Genomic DNA, 11,061 nt, shown 5'->3' on the forward strand with positions numbered 1-11,061 from the left:
ACAGAGCAACAGAGCAAGTGGGACAGAAAGAAAGAAAAGGTACAGTTTGAGGAGATAAAAATCACCAGGAAATTTAATGTTGAAACTAAGGCTTCTCCTGCTAAAAAAGATAAGGAGTTTAGTGCCCTCGAGGAGAGTTCACTTCTTTAGATCTGGAATAGAGGGAAGGGTGCCCTTAGGGCACAACTCCACCCAACTAAGCTTCCAAATTGTGAAAAGGCCATTATATATTACTTTTTATTTTATAAAGGATTACAATTAAGAAATTACCTTGATTTCAGAGTAGATTTCGGACTTTAAAGTGAGACTGTGAAAGACTGAAAACTTTTAAAATTGGATTAAGTCCAACTTTGAATTTTAATATGGCCATAGGGCCTATGGGAGCCGGGGACTGAAATGTGTTCATTTGAATGAGAAATGTCCCACATAGGCTCTGGTATTTGGACAATTGATGGGGAATGTGACATGAAGAATATCCATTTCTAGTATGGCTAAAAGTCCCAATTCTGGCCCAGTTCATGGACTATGTGAAGCTAGTATTGGCTCCTGGTGCGGCAGGCCCAGACTTTTCCTGGAGTCAGGTTGTCCTTGACACTGAAGCCTATAAGCAGGCAATTAACTACATTTAAGGATAACAAGTAACCTTGAGAACCTGGCAGAACTAAAAATCTCTAAAAGACAGAACATGAACTACAAGAGGTCCCTCATGGGGTAGTCACTGAAATCTAAACCATCAACAGAAGCCAAAAACACTAAGAAGAACACAGATGTTGGTTGTATCGTCTCACATACAGGACCAATACATTTCCTTCACTTCATTTAAAAGTAAAAGATGTGAGATTCATTGTTGGTGAACCTACAGTAATAAAACATTGGTTTTCTTTTGCTGTATTAGCTCCAATGGCACTGGTGCTGTGAACACTGGCTTGTCATTCTTGATGGGTACTTGATCTGGCAAGGATGAAGGTTACAAAGCTCTTCAGGACTTAGGTGAGAAGGTTGTTGGCTTTGCTTTCTCAGCTATAGCCACCTATGCCCTCCCTCATTCTCAGAATTCACTGTGCTTCTGAAACCTCATGCTACCTATAGGAAATCCATGGGATTGGTTCCTTTCCCCTGTGACAGGACAGGAGTCCCTTCATATAACTATGTCTCATGCAAGTTTGGAATCCTAATTCTCAGGAACTAAGCTCTGAGAACATCTCACATCTGTTGCTTAAATGTTGCATGTTTTCTATATCTCAGGCATCCCAACTGCAATGAAGTCTGCCACCCCATGCCTAACTCATAGCTGAGGAGTTTACAGCCTCAATTCCTTGCTCTCCTACTTTTTACCAAGCATCGAGGTCATTGGTATTCTTTCCTGCTTCTGTAACCCACCTCTGCTTCTCAGCTTTCAATCTTCTTTGCCAACATAGATTCAACTCCACATTCCTTGCTTTGGATAATTGAAATTGTTTCCCCTCCGGTCATCAGCTTGTAACCTGTGTGATCCATCCAGACAGCTACGAGTGACTAAAACTCCTATACATTCATTTCAGATGAAGTTTAAAAAATACAATGCACCTCTGTAACCTCCCATGCCATTCATACAGGCTCACTGTATGTCAGCCATGTGGTCTCTTTATTTTCGGATTGTTCCAAATTTTCTCTTTTCCAGCCTGTGCATCATCAGCCCTTGGGATGCTTTTCTGTCATCTTTATTCATGCTCTACTTACTCAAGAGTCTGTCAGCTGGGATATGTAAGAGCAGAATCTGGGGTAGGGGCCTAGCTCTATGTGGAGTCTGCCTTACGATCCGGATATCTCTTTTTTCACTTCCGAGCTTCTGCAATGTTCCCCTTGCCCCAATTCCCCAATACTGTAGGCTACCATACTACTGCAGCTACAAAGCCCATCTATCCTCACTCAGGAAAATATGGTGGAACCTTGCTTTAGGTCAGGGTGACTAGTGTGCATGAAAGGTCCCAACATATCCACCCTCCTTGCTTTTGCCTTAATTGCATACCCTTCGAAGAGTTGAACGTTGGGTATTCCCAGTCCTCACCCATTTCCTACTGTCAGGCTTTGTACTGTCTATCTCTGGACCAGTCATCCTCTGTTTCTGGCTTGTGAAATTTGCTGCCTTAGAATGATCTCATGGTAGTCATGGGGAAGTGTGATTTTCTTACCTGCAAGGACATTGCCAATAAGATCAAGTTCAAAGAGAGACTATAAAAGACTAGGGTGTAGGGGAATTTTCATCCAGCAACATGACTGCTCTGGAAAGGGATCACATCCAAAGATCTTCTAAGTCTGTGTGATCCATCTGAAATGTTTTACCTTTATCCCTCTGGTTATAATACAAACACATCTTTATTATACACATTTAATCCCAAATAACAAAGGTAAAATTAGTTTATAGAAGAAAGCAACCATATTTGAAAGAGACATCTACCTAATTGAGGGGCAGACAAAGTAATGAATCAGAGGAAGATCTGTCAGAATGAGTCAGAAATCAGATGCCTCCCAACTCTCTTGAGAATAAACAGGAAAGAGAGGCTACTTGAGAACAGTGCACAGTGAGTCAGGATTAGAAGGCAGTTCAGTGAGTGCTGTTCAGTTGAATTCAGGCAATGCAGTGGACTTCAGTTGAGTTCATTCATGAGTTCTGTTCAGTTTGTACGGTTTGTGCAGTGCAGGTCAGCAGAGGCAGTTGAAGCCAGAGAATAAGGAGGAGTAAGAAAATTAGAATAAATTGCCAAAGTTAGTGTGAGATCAAACTGGGCAATTCAGTGAGAAGCTGAGAGAAGCCAGATTGAGTCAGTTAGCTTGGAGAAGAGTTTGAGCTAGAACAGTTGAGTAGAACCAGCCAGCCAGAGTTCAGAAAAAGCTAGAAAGAGGTGAGTTCATTCAGCAGTAAGTCTTCAAGATGAGAATTATATCTGGCAAATAAAAGTTACTTTTACACTGGGGGACATTGGAAATTTGACTAAACTCATTTTGCTTTACAATAAGTACATAAAACCTATAATGATCAGGGATGAAATTGGTGGCTCAATTACAGATATCTCCCATAGGCTCCAGTATTTGAATACCTGGTCACTAGTTGGTGGCACTGTTTGGTGGCAGGGGGCATGTATTAGGATATGTGGCTCTGCTGAAGAAAGTAAACTAGTAAGGCACTAGGGGATGGATTGTGACAGATTATAATCCTATTTAAATTAGTTTCATTGTCAGCTTCATACTCATGATTAAGGATATGAGCTCTTGGTTTCCTGTTCCATGCTCTACTGCCTCATGCCATGATGGGATCTTAATGCTCTTGAAGCATATGCTGAAATCAATTCTTTCTTCCATAAGTTGTTTTATTGCCACAGTGTTTTATCACAGCAACAGAAAACTAACTGATACTGTTGGAAAGCATTATGGAATATCCAAAAGAAGGATACGGGTACAGATGAAATAACTTGATTAATTATAAGGCTTGATGGTTTATTTTTATTTTAGATTGGCTTAGATTTATTTTTACATAAATTAAATATTAAGTGACCTTTTTTCTTGGGGACAGATTTTCTCTGCACAGCCCAGCTGTTCTGGAACTCACTATGTAGACCAGGCTGTCCTCAAATTCAGAGATCTGCCTGCCTCTACCTCCCAAACTCTTGGATTAAAGGCATGAGACATCACCACCTGGGAATTAGGGGAAATTTTTATATTCATACTTTTAAATTTTTTAATTGAAATCTAATAATATCACTTCCCCTTCCTTATCTTCCTTCCATCCTCCTCCAATATACCTTACTCCCTATCAAATTGATGAGCTCTTTTTATTTACTATTTTTATACATATATAGCAGTTTAAATAAGAATGGACTCCATATTTTCATCTATTTGAATGCTCAGTCACCAGAGTGTGGCACTATTTAAGAAGTATTAGGAGGTATGGCCTAGTCTTGTGCAAGCTTTCTCTCTCTCTCTCTCTCTCTCTCTCTCTCTCTCTCTCTCTCTCTCTGCCTCATGTTCTCTGCCATGATAAAAATGGACTAAGCCTCTGGAAATAAGCCCCCAATTAAATGCTTCCTTTCATGTGAGCAGCCGTGGTCATTGTTTCTCTTCATTGTAATAAAATAGTGACTAAGACTATATATAAGTGCATAAATAGAGCCTACTGAGGCTATCTCATGTTGCTTGTGTGTATCTTGCCATCTCAGAGCTGACAACTTTGTATCAGATAACCAATTATGGTACTTACCCTTGGCATAAGCTAATTCTCCTTCTCTCAATAGTTGCTAGGTGTTTATAGTTCTTTGTCTAGGGGCAGTACATAGGTATGATTTCCCACTTCTGGATTAACATATCTATTGGTATTGTCATTGTTCAGGTCTTGCTTAGACAGCCATATTGACAAAGTATCATGGGTGTAGCTTTCCTGTCATTTCTAGGAGATACAATCTCACCTTCCTGTTCTGACTCCTATAATTTTTCCACCCATGTTCCTCTATGCTCCTCCAGCCTTCAGTACACAGTCGTATTGTAAATGTATCTATTGAGGTTGGACTCCTGTAATTATGTGAACTCTGCATCATGACCTTTGGTGGTTTTCTGTAATGGTCTCCATTTTCAGAAAATAGAAATTTCTTTGGAGAGGAATGAAAGCTACATTTATTTGCAAATTTCATTATTCCTTTTTTTTCTTTACAGCTGAATAGTATTCCATGGTGTATATTGCTGTGAAAGACCCCCAGAGCAGGGACACTCTCACTCAAGTCTCGGGATGAAGCAACCCTCCAAGAACTCACACAAGACCGTCCTTGCTGTAATCACATGAGGTTTATCGATAGGAACCAGTGCACTGGGGTCGAGACTCATATCCCACACAGGAGCAGTGGAGTTTGACCCGGAGAGGCTGGGAGAAAGGGTATTTAAAGGGAGAAACCACAACCCAAGGGGCCAAGAGGGCAAGGATGGCGTCATTAGAAAGTGTCGAGAATACCAGCTAAAAATCACAAGGAGGAGCTTCCTGTCTATCAAGATTGCTTAACTTTGTGTTCCATTTAGTTCCTAGGAGAAGCTTCCTGCTTCTCAAGGTTGTTCTCTTAAGATTCCAATTTAACTTTATGGTCAGCTAGTTCCTGGGAGAAGCTTTCTATTATCCTTACTAGGTCGGGAATCACATATCTAAGGGCCTTATCTTAAGTCCTTTTATCTAGTTCCTGGGAGAGCAGACTCAAGAAATGTGACCTTTTACCTACTTTCAGGTAGAGGGCAGGGTCTGGAATTTGAGGCTTCTTAGGGGTGAGATAGCATTTTTAAACTTCTGACTTCTTAGCTGCATTTTTTATTCTTTCAACTGCACTTTCATTATGTGTTCATCTGTTGAGGACATTTAGGCAGTTTCCATTTCCTAACTATTCTGAATAGAGTGGCAAAAAATTATGGACCATGTCAGGAATCTGCATGTGATCTTTTTCTAGAGGCCATGCTAATCTCAGTATTGTTTTAGTTTCAGTGTATGTGCCTCCAAATCAAGAACAGGCACAATGTTTTAAAATAAATTACTTTCTCTGTCAAATGTTATATATTCAGGATAATTCTACTCCTAATCCTAGAAAAGTTTTTAACATAGAACTAGAAGAGCTGATCCTAAAATTTCATAAAATAGTTAAAGGCAAAGAACATCAAAGAGAAAATGTGAAGGGAAAACTAAATTGCATATCCTCCCACATGTAAAACTTTTTAAATAAAATCAAATTATTGCTGTTATTCATTATTAGTTATAGGTATGATGAATAGACCAAATTAACTGAGATTTTTAAACTGGCTGTTAGGACTGGGTAGATGTCTTGAAACCAGGAGTAATTAAATCTCTAGAGCATAATCATAACAGGATCACTTTCTTAGGACTAAACATGTTCTACCAACTTTAAATCTGAGAATATTGAATTTTTAGGCTATGGTACAAGGGGCTTTTATACTCTGGTAATGAATTTGAACTAATATAAACACTCAGTATAATCTGGAAGGGTCACGTGAAGTGAAAAATAAGGAAATACATTAATCCAGCAATTCCAATTATAGGCACTAGAGACAATCTAAAACATATGCACAAAGAAATATCAACATTAGTTTTTTTCAGCATTTTCACAACAGTGAGAAATTGGGAAATGAAGAAATATAGAAAATTTTTGTCTAATCATCAAGGGAAAGCCTGTGTGGCCCTAAAGAAGTATAGCTACATGGATTCTCATGAATAAATATAATATGGTCTTCAGCGCCGAAAGAAAATTCCAGAATGGTAAAAAGAGAATGATATAAGATTTTTTTTAATTTTTTTAATAACTTGAGTACTTCTTATTTACATTTTGAATGTTATTCACTTTCCCGGTTTCCGGGCAAACATCCCCCTAATCCCTGCCCCTCCCCTTCTTTATGGGTATTCCCCTCCCCACCCCCCCATTGCGGCCCTCCCCCCAACAATCACGTTCACTGGGGGTTCAGTCTTAGCAGGAACAAGGGCTCTCCCCTTCCACTGGTGATCTTACTAGGATATTTATTGCTACCTATGAGGTCAGAGTCCAGGGTCAGTCCATGTATAGTCTTTAGGTAGTGGCTTAGTCCCTGGAAGCTCTAGTTGCTTGACATTCTTGTTCATAAGGGGTCTTGAGCCCCTTCAAGCTCTTCCAGTTCTTTCTCTGATTCCTTCAACGGGGGTCCAATTCTCAGTTCAGTGGTTTGCTGCTGGCATTCGCCTCTGTATTTGCTGTATTCTGGCTGTGTCTCTCAGGAGAGATCTACATCAGGCTCCTGTCAGACTGCAATTCTTTGCTTCATCCATCTTGTCTAATTGGGTGGATGTATATGTATGGGCCACATGTGGGGCAGGCTCTGAATGGGTGTTCCTTCTGTCTCTGTTTTAATCTTGCCTCTCTATACCCTGCCAAGGTATTCTTGTTCCCCCGTTTAAAGAAGGAGTGAAGCATTCACATTTTGATTATCCGTCTTGAGTTTCATGTGTTCTATGCATCTAGGATAATTCAAGCATTTGGGCTAATAGCCAATGAATGCATACCATGTGTGTTTTTCTGTGATTGGGTTACCTCACTCAGGATGATATTTTCCAGTTCCAACCATTTGCCTAAAAATTTCATAAAGGCATTGTTTTTGATAGCTGTGTAATATTCCATTGTGTAGATGTACCACATTTTCTGTATCCATTCCTCTGTTGAAGGGCATCTGGGTTCTTTCCAGCTTCTGGCTATTATAAATAAGGCTGCTATGAACATAGTGGAGCATGTGTATTTTTTATATGTTGGGGCATCTTGTGGGTATATGCCCAAGAGAGGTATAGCTGGATCCTCAGGCAGTTCAATGTCCAGTTTTCTGAGGGACCTCCAGACTGATTTCCAGAATGGTTGTACCAGTCTGCAATCCCACCAACAATGGAGGAGTGTTCCTCTTTCTCCACATCCTCGCCAGCATTTGCTGTCACCTGAGTTTTTGATCTTAGCCATTCTCACTGGTGTGAGGTGAAATATCAGGGTTGTTTTGATTTGCATTTCCCTTATGACAATGAAAGAGTGTACCCCTAAATGGAGGACGTGTCTCTCGCTCCAATTGTGGGATGGGGTGCCCCCGGGAACCACGAGTAGCCATTCTTGATGTAAAAGCACAAGGTAGCTTTATTAACTAGATCCCGGGTCTTAGCGGGATCCCGGGTCGACACGTATCTCACACAGGAGACAGAGGAATCGACCCCGAGCCTCCAAACTCGGGGGTTTATATAGGGGAGTTTAGGGGCATTCACTCGGTTACACATGATTGGTCAATTCAAACGGTGCACAGTTACTTTCGGCGTGAAATTACATCAGCAAGGAGTACGTGCTCTCTAGCAGCTCGGCAGGCAGGTAGGGTGGCTCATCTCACTCAGGGGGCTGAAGGAAGGGGAGGGGGTGGTTACAGATGGTCAATGCCCTTGGGGCTGATAGCTGGTTTGGCAAGTCCTATCTCTGGCTCTCTCTCAGGCACATCAGCCCTGCACATCCGGACTCTGACAATGAGTAACCTTTTTAAAACTCTAGTTCTACAACTAAAGATGTTGAACATTTCTTTAGATGTTTCTCAGCCATTCGGCATTCCTCAGCTGTGAATTCTTTGTTTAGTTCTGAACCCCATTTTTTAATAGGGTTATTTGTCTCCCTGCGGTCTAACTTCTTGAGTTCTTTGTATATTTTGGATATAAGCCCTCTATCTGTTGTAGGATTGGTAAAGTCCTTTTCCCAATCTGTTGGTTGCCGTTTTGTCCTAACCACAGTGTCCTTTTCCTTACAGAAGCTTTGCAGTTTTATGAGATCCCATTTGTCGATTCTTGATCTTAGAGCATAAGCCATTGGTGTTTTGTTCAGGAAATTTTTTCCAGTGCCCATGTGTTCGAGAGGCTGCCCTAGTTTTTCTTCTATCAGTTTGAGTGTATCTGGTTTGATGTGGAGGTCCTTGATCCACTTGGACTTAAGCTTTATACAGGGTGATAAGCATGGATTGATTTGCATTCTTCTACATGTTGACCTCCAGGTGAACCAGCACCATTTGCTGAAAATGCTATCTTTTTTCCATTCAATGGTTTTGGCTCCTTTGTCAAAAATCAAGTCCCCATAGGTGTGTGGGTTCATTTCTTGGTCTTCAATTCTGTTCCACTGGTCTATTTTTCTGTCTCTGTACCAATACCATTCAGTTTTTATCACTATTGCTCTGTAATATTGCTTGAGTTCAGGGATAGTGATTCACCCTGAAGTCCTTTTATTGTTGAGAATAGTTTTAGCTATCCTGGGTTTTTTGTTATTCCAGATGAATTTGCAAATTGTTCTGTCTAACTCTTTGAAGAATTGGATTGGTATTTTGATGGGGATTCCATTGAATCTGCAGATAGCTTTTGGTAAAATGGCCATTTTTACTATATTAATCCTGCCAATCCATGAGCATGGGAGATCTTTCCATCTTCTGAGATCTTCTTCAATTTCTTTCTTCAGAGTCTTGAAGTTCTTATTGTACAGATCTTTTACTTGCTTGGTTAAAGTCACACCGAGGTACTTTATATTGTTTGGGTCTATTATGAAGGGTGTCGTTTCCCTAATTTCTTTCTTGGCTTGTTTCTCTTTTGTCTAGAGGAAGGCTATAGATTTATTTGAATTAATTTTATACCAAGCCACTTTGCTGAAGTTGTTTATCAGCTCTAGTAGTTCTCTGTGGAACTTTTGGGATCACTTAAATAAACTATCATATCATCTGCAAATAGTGATATTTTGAATTCTTCTTTACCAATCTGAATCCCCTTCATTTCCTTTTGTTGTCTGATTGCTCTGGCTACAACTTCAAGAAGTACATTGAGTAAGTAGGGAGAGAGTGGGCAGCCTTGTCTAGTCCCTGATTTTAGTAGGATTGCTTCAAGTTTCTCTCCATTTAGTTTAATGTTAGCAACTGGTTTGCTGTATGTGGCTTTTACTATGTTTAGGTATGGGCCTTGAATTCCTATTCTTTCCAGGACTTTTATCATGAAGGGGTGTTGAATTTTGTCAAATGCTTTCTCAGCCTCTAATGAAATGATCATGTGGTTTTGTTCTTTCAGTTTGTTTATATAATGGATCACATTGATGGTTTTCCATGCATTAAACCATCCCTGCATGCCTGGGATGAAGCCTACTTGATCATGTTGGATTATTGTTTTGATGTGCTCCTGGATTCGGTTTGCCAGAATTTTATTGAGTATTTTTGCGTCGATATTCATAAGGGAAATTGGTCTGAAGTTCTCTTTCTTTGTTGGGTCTTTGTGTGGTTTAGGTATAAGAGTAATTGTGGCTTCGTAGAAGGAATTCGGTAGTGCTCCATCTGTTTCAATTTTGTGGAATAGTTTTGGATAATATTGGTGTGAGGTCTTCTATGAAGGTCTGATAGAATTCTGCACTGAACACATGTGGACCTGGGCTCTATTTGGTTGGGAGACCTTTAGTTGTCAGAGTCCGGATGTGCAGGGCCAGGCGTGCCTGAGGGAGAGCCAGAGATAGGACTTGCCAAACGAGCTATCAGCCCCAAGGACATTGACCATCTGTAACCACCCCCTCCCCTTCCTTCAGCCCCCTGAGTGAGATGAGCCACCCTACCTGCCTGCCGAGCTGCTAGAGAGCACGTACTCCTTGCTGATGTAATTTCACGCCGAAAGTAACTGTGCACCGTTTGAATTGACCAACCATGTGTAACCGAGCGAATGCCCCTAAACTCCCCTATATAAACCCCCGAGTTTGGAGGCTCGGGGTCGATTCCTCTGTCTCCTGTGTGAGATACATGTCGACCCGGGATCCCGCTAAGACCCGGGATCTAGTTAATAAAGCTACCTTGTGCTTTTACATCAAGAATGTCTACTCATGGTTCCCGGGGGCACCCCATCCCACAATTGGAGCGAGAGACACGTCCTCCATTTAGGGGTACACTCTTTCATTGTCATAAGGGAAATGCAAATCAATACATCCCTGAGATTTCACCTCACATCAGTGAGAATGGCTAAGATAAAAAACTCAGGTGACAGCAAATGCTGGCGAGGATGTGGAGAAAGAGGAACACTCCTCCATTGTTGGTGGGATTGCAGACTGGTACAACCATTCTGGAAATCAGTCTGGAGGTCCCTCAGAAAATTGGACATTGAACTACCTGAGGACCCAGTTATACCTCTCTTGGGCATATACTCAAAAGATGCCCCAACATATAAAAAAGAGACATGTTCCACTATGTTCATAGCAGCCTTATTTATAATAGCCAGAAGCTGGAAAGAACCCAGATGCCCTTCAACAGAGGAATGGATACAGAAAATTTGGTACATCTACACAATGGAATTCTACTCAGCTATCAAAAACAATGACTTTATGAAATTCATAGGCAAATGTTTGGAACTGGAAAATATCATCCTGAGTATGGTAACCCAATCACAGAAAAACACACATGGTATGCACTCATTGGTAAGTGGCTATTAGCCCAAATGCTTGAATTGCCCTAGATGCACAGAAGACATGAAACTCAAGACGCATGATCAGAATG

At 40.8% G+C, this 11,061-nt stretch overlaps 1 non-coding gene across 1 annotated transcript; it reads right to left on the reverse strand.

Moving 5' to 3' along the window:
- Window positions 1–5,411: 5,411 nt before the first annotated feature.
- Window positions 5,412–5,515, reverse strand: LOC120099430 (U6 spliceosomal RNA). Its single transcript, XR_005498614.1, has one exon. It is a non-coding gene; the product is annotated as a U6 spliceosomal RNA (small nuclear RNA).
- Window positions 5,516–11,061: the final 5,546 nt, after the last annotated feature.

The sequence above is a fragment of the Rattus norvegicus genome, chromosome X (genome assembly GCF_036323735.1).
Source record: "Rattus norvegicus strain BN/NHsdMcwi chromosome X, GRCr8, whole genome shotgun sequence".
In the NCBI taxonomy this organism is placed as follows: domain Eukaryota; kingdom Metazoa; phylum Chordata; class Mammalia; order Rodentia; family Muridae; genus Rattus; species Rattus norvegicus.